Genomic DNA, 5,809 nt, shown 5'->3' on the forward strand with positions numbered 1-5,809 from the left:
CTCCTGATATTCAAGTATGTGTTCTTTTGAAAGCGTAATCCAAATAACAGGGCAGCTGAACTCTTCAAAGACTCGGTGCTACATTGCAAAAACTATGATTTAATAATCAGAGAGGTACAGTGCAGGGAAATAATTTTGTTACAGCATCAATGCTGATTTTGGTGCTTCCTATGCTTGCTGATTTTGATGCTTCCTTTGCTTGCTGATTTTGATGCTAGTTATCCTTATCTTGATCCTTGTTTGATCCTTATCCTGATGCTGGTTTAAACTAGGTCAATGCTAGTAATGCTACCGGAAGTAGGATTATCCTGCCGGAAGTGGATAATTCAAAAAACAGCATCGCTATTTTAAGCCATTAAAAATAATTTTTGGGGTAATTTTTATATTTAATTTGTATTAAATGACTTTCCTTTATCTGTTTTCAGTTTTTACCGAAAAAAATAGCGATTTTTAACGAATTTCGTTTTGTCGTATTGCAATCGTAAAAAAACAAAATGGCGACATAGTGGAAGTTGGAAGTAAATCTACATATTGCGAAGTTATCGTTACATAGTTATTTGATATTGATTGCAGCTAAAATGCGATGATCTATCCTTTTTGTGATGCAATTTCAGTAGTTGGAATAGACCTAATGTGTGCAACGTGTAAGCATGGAAACGTGATGGACAATGAACATGATGAAGTTTATGTCAAATCCAGATGAAAATTTATTGCGTGTCCTGTGAATATTTTAGCGAAAATATTATGCTTTAGCCTAAATGGAATTTTAAGTCGTAAACCAAGGAACCAATAGATCATCAGTACAGTCACTACAACCACTCAGAGGGTATGTAAACAATGCTTTTTTTAAATAAGATTATATGAAAATAGTAAAGATTATGTGAAACAAAGTTAGTGTAACAAAAAATTAAAAACTCAAAATTCTGAGCAATTAAGGCATTTCAACATGTTAAACCCATGTGATTTTAAAGTTCAATTTTTACAATTGAATAAAAAATAAATGAATTTTTTCAAAATTTAGAATCTGCAGATGCAGTATTCTGTAGTTAATCCACAAATTATCAAGTCAAATTATACATAACCCATTGTTGCAACCACGGCCAAAATTTACAACCTTCTCCCATTCTGACCCTGGTCAAAGGAGAGAGAATATTTTGTACGTAGCTCGATCATTAGTATTTTGTAGCTCATTTAAATATTGACCATTTGCAAATAAAGCAAAGTAAGATATAGTATTGTCAAATCAGCTGAAACTCAGAATCGATTAATCGGTAACATAGGTAGACCCTAACCGACTGATCATCGGCCAATAATCGAATCGGTAACCCTTTGCATGAAATAGGCATTAGATTTTATAAAAATTAGAATTTTCTTCAGTTTAGAAATACAAATATCTTTTGATTTATTTAAAACAGATTTTAAGTCCATGTATTTTAAAATAGTAAAGGACAACTCTTGAAAGATTTATATTTTGATAACAAGAGCCTGTTCTTGAAATAAAAGTGAGAAAACTGTAAAAAAAAAAAAAAGATATGTGCTGAAATATACCGATTAATCGATTGTTAAAATCTACAATCGATTAATTATTGTCTAAAATCGACAGCCTTTCTGACCGATCATCGATTATAAATCGATCATCGTGACAACACTTGTAAGATATTTTACTTTGATCATGATACCTAGTTAGAATGATCTGTGTCTCGGTACAGGCCCTCACCACAGTTAGAATATGTCCCATATACTTGCAACCTCAGCAAATCAGAGCGGATCCGCTCCAAAATGATTTTGAAGAATATAAAAAAGATTTGCATTGGGAATACTGGTTACTACCAAAATAATCAAAACAAACCTTCTTGAGATTGCTTATGCCTTTTATCCCCTCAAAATAATCCCTATATTAAATATGAAAATCCAATTAATTTTCTCAATGTTTTTCTCTCGATTCAAATTTATTACCTGCCATGTTTACATTCAGAACTCTCTAGATTGTTCCTAGTAAATGCACTATGCAAGTTATAGCACGTGTTCCTTTCTGCTACATTACGAATACACGGAACGAATTCTATCGTTAAACCGTGTCTGTAGGACAATATCATTTTAACGATAGAACATTCTATTTACATGATACCCAGTCGCAGTGTAAGAAACACTGTTGAATGAATGTAAATTGATCATTTCAATTGGGATGGAATTAGAAACCCATGTTCACTTACAATGTCATATGACGTCATAATCAAGATTGAGGCATCAAGATTAAGATTAGGAAATTTTTTGATCAAGCGGCCAAGAGCAGGAGAGCTTCATGCTTACAACAATGTGGTAATGTACATATATAACCTGACCAACTGATAACTAAGTCCACTCAAACGTAGTACAGTGTACATGTATTTCAACTTTTGAACCAATCTAGAAGTCAACTCTTAAACAATACATGTAGTATGCATGGTTACGGATTTTGTCTTTGCAGTCTTAGTTAGGCTGTTCCCTATCAAGTACTGTCCTGTGTCTGGTTTACGAGTAGAATCTAGATTGTACTTAAGGATTTAAACAGATATATAATTTTTTCAGAAGGCAGATATGTATCTATCCTTATATTTGAGCTACAATACAATGTCAATATGTATCAAATATTTGAATTGGTCATGTTGATCAGGAAGTCTTTTTTTGTATTGAACAAGATGTGTTAGTGAAACACTGTGCGGCCGGTGGTAACAAAGTTAAAAAAACTTTTTTAGCATATAGGTCACAGTCTAGGTCATAAGGTCATTGATTTCAATGTCATTTGAAAGAACTTTATTAGTGGAAAATGCATACCGAATATGAAGTCTCCATCTCCTATGATTCAAAAGTTATAGTAAAAGTTCGAAAGAACTATTTTAAGCATGTAGGTCACAGTCAAGGTCACAAGGTCATTGAAGTTGGTGTCTCTTTAAGTTGAGTACGCCTGCCAAATATCAAGTCTATACCTCTCAGAGTTAAAAAGTTACGGCGAATGTTCAAATTGACAATAGACAGACAGATAAACAGCTGAACAGATAAACAGACAGGACATAAATAATATACGCTTGAGATGTATCGATCTGAAGGCATAAAAATTTTAAGAACAAACCATTTCTTCACAATTATTTATGAATAATTTTCATTTGATTTAAAAGAATAAGCTGTGTACATGGTATATCCGCTGTAAAACAAAATTATTGTATATAAGTGGTGAGAATTATTACTAGTATGTATTTTTATATAAAAATTTTGAATTTAAAATATGTTTATCGTATATAATTAACACAAAATATAAGTATAAACAAAAAAATGCCTTATTCTTTTTGCGATATAAATATTTTTACATTACATATTGATCGATATACGTGTACTTAATCCTCACACAGAATCTTTATTATTATAATCGATTAATCATATCAGCCTCAATGGCTCCTTTTAAATTTTACTGGAGTAAGAAGAGAAAAGATCTTAGATGAGTGTTTAAAACTGTGATCATTACTTTGATATTAAATAGCCAAATTTAATATGTTCAATTTGTAAAGTTACTTATTGTCATTGTGCCCCTATTTCATAGGAGAAGTATTTAAAGTTTGTCAGTGACAATTTATTTTCTTTTACCTGGAAAAAATTTAAATAAATTGCTCTAAATGTGTAAAATTCTAAAATAATTTCCTCCTTAGCTTATATTTTGTTTATTTGTGTGATGTACACATTACTCACTGTATAAAGTTAACAACTGTAGTTAAAACTGTATTTATAGCATTGTTTTTTTAAATATTTGGCATTTTTTGAAATTAACCTAATTGATGTTTCATATTTTTCAGGCCCATGAAAGAGTAAGCAAAGCAGAAATTCCTCCAGGATTAAAGTATGCTGGTCTTCTCTTTGTACCTAAATCCAGCTGATGAAATTCTATCTGTTAAAATAGTGAAAATTCAAGCCAGGAACTTTTGTTAATCAGACAGTGGCATTAAAACCGATGTGATGATGTGCGCCAAATCCATTGATGACATACATATATACATTTTAAAGTTATCTCCCACTTAGATCTAAAATGAAATGGACAGAATTTAAAGTTTAAAGTGGATTTCAAGTGATTTGTGTATTGTACATATTAATTAGATATGAGATGTATGTAAATAGCAATGCATCCCTGGCTCTTTTGTACAATCTTACAACTGTTTTTATAGAATAAATGAAAACATATTTTACAATAGTGTGATGTTTGTTTTAAGTATAATGTACTAATTGAGAGATACTGTATACAGGGGAATTTTCACCCTCGTTTTATTTTCGTCCCTTTCGTCCTATCCTTGATTGGGCGAATTTAAAACTGGGCAAATTCAAATTACACCTCATAATTTCTTAAACAGAAGTATGACTTGGGCAAATTTAAAACAGGGGAAAATTGTTTACAAGTTCAAAAGGGCAATAATAACACGGGGCGAAAATAACCCTGTATACAGTACATGTTAATATGATATTCTGTCCAAGTTGTATTTTTAGTAAATACATTTTTTAAAAAAAATACTGTCCCTGATATTTTATTTTTTAAGGACACCAACATTCTATGTACATGTAAATAGGCAAATATTTCTGTTACATGTAGTGTTCTTATTGAAGCTGAATGATGCTTAATTGCATACTCTAAAAATAGATTTTTTAGATCACTTGAAAAAGAACATCAAACACTTATTGATGACTGGTAAAATTTTCACTGATGTGCCAAGATTAATGAATTGGAATGCCAAAAATAGTAATACCAGTGTGTCTTGATTCATTTACTTTAACTCATTAAAAACTTTAATTGGAAAATTCCATATTTATAAATCTGAAGACTGAATGTGGGGGTAACACATTGTTATGTAGGTTATTTTAGACTGAAGTAAATCATTTAAATACACAAAAAAATAAGCTTGTAGTATTTTAAATGCCTGGGAAACACACTTTTTGACATTTTAAAATTATGTTCACTATCCATAGTATTTTAAAACCAGTACAGGGAATGAAAATGACTCCATCATCAGCATGAATTCATTAGGCCGAAATAAAAAATACTCTTGTTCTACTCTAAATCCATTCATTACTTTCAAATGAAAGTACAATAAACAACAAACACACCATTTGGACATAGCAACGACACGCAGCAGCTTTATTTTTACAGTGTACATAACATAATTATGTAAAATATGAAAATCAATTTGTATATATACATGTTTATGTTGGATTGAATAAATCATGATAAAAGTTAAACTTTATCGTGCTCTACGTGTCGTCCTAAACTGGTATTTAAACCACTATTCACCTCTTATATAGCCCTGCTAACGAGACCGGTTCTAAAGAACCACGTGATATTCACCAGGTATTCGAATGAAAACCTTGCAATTCCGAAAAAGTAATTCATTATCACACCAAGTAGAAATTGATTTCTGTCTAATTCGTTCCTCAAACGAAAGAAATCATATTTCTACTCTAAATCCATTCATTACTTTCAAATGAAAGTACAATAAACAACAAACACACCATTTGGACATAGCAACGACACGCAGCAGCTCTAAATACAAAGAACGGGAAAATGAAAGTATAAAATCACTGATTTTAAATTCAATCCAACAAAACTCATTTCAACCATATCAAAGTCAATCAATATTTTAAACACAATAACTACATAAAATTTACAGAAATTTTCCAATAAAATGTTTTGAAAACAATTAAATAATCATCAAAGAAATACATATACATGTATATCAATCCTAAACAAATTCAATATACCGCCGTCTTTTGAAAATCCATAACGCAATTCACCATG

General features: G+C 30.9%; 1 long non-coding RNA gene across 1 annotated transcript; it reads left to right on the forward strand.

The window, feature by feature from the left end:
- The first annotated feature begins 251 nt into the window (after nucleotides 1–251).
- On the forward strand, nucleotides 252–4,214 carry LOC134249467 (uncharacterized). Its single transcript, XR_009988286.1, has 2 exons — nucleotides 252–826; nucleotides 3,825–4,214. It is a non-coding gene; the product is annotated as an uncharacterized LOC134249467 (long non-coding RNA).
- The last annotated feature ends 1,595 nt before the right edge of the window (nucleotides 4,215–5,809 follow it).

The sequence above is a fragment of the Saccostrea cucullata genome, unplaced genomic scaffold (genome assembly GCF_032062105.1).
Source record: "Saccostrea cucullata isolate Sc308-1 unplaced genomic scaffold, CSIRO_AGI_Scuc_v1 ctg2688, whole genome shotgun sequence".
In the NCBI taxonomy this organism is placed as follows: Eukaryota; Metazoa; Mollusca; class Bivalvia; order Ostreida; family Ostreidae; genus Saccostrea; species Saccostrea cuccullata.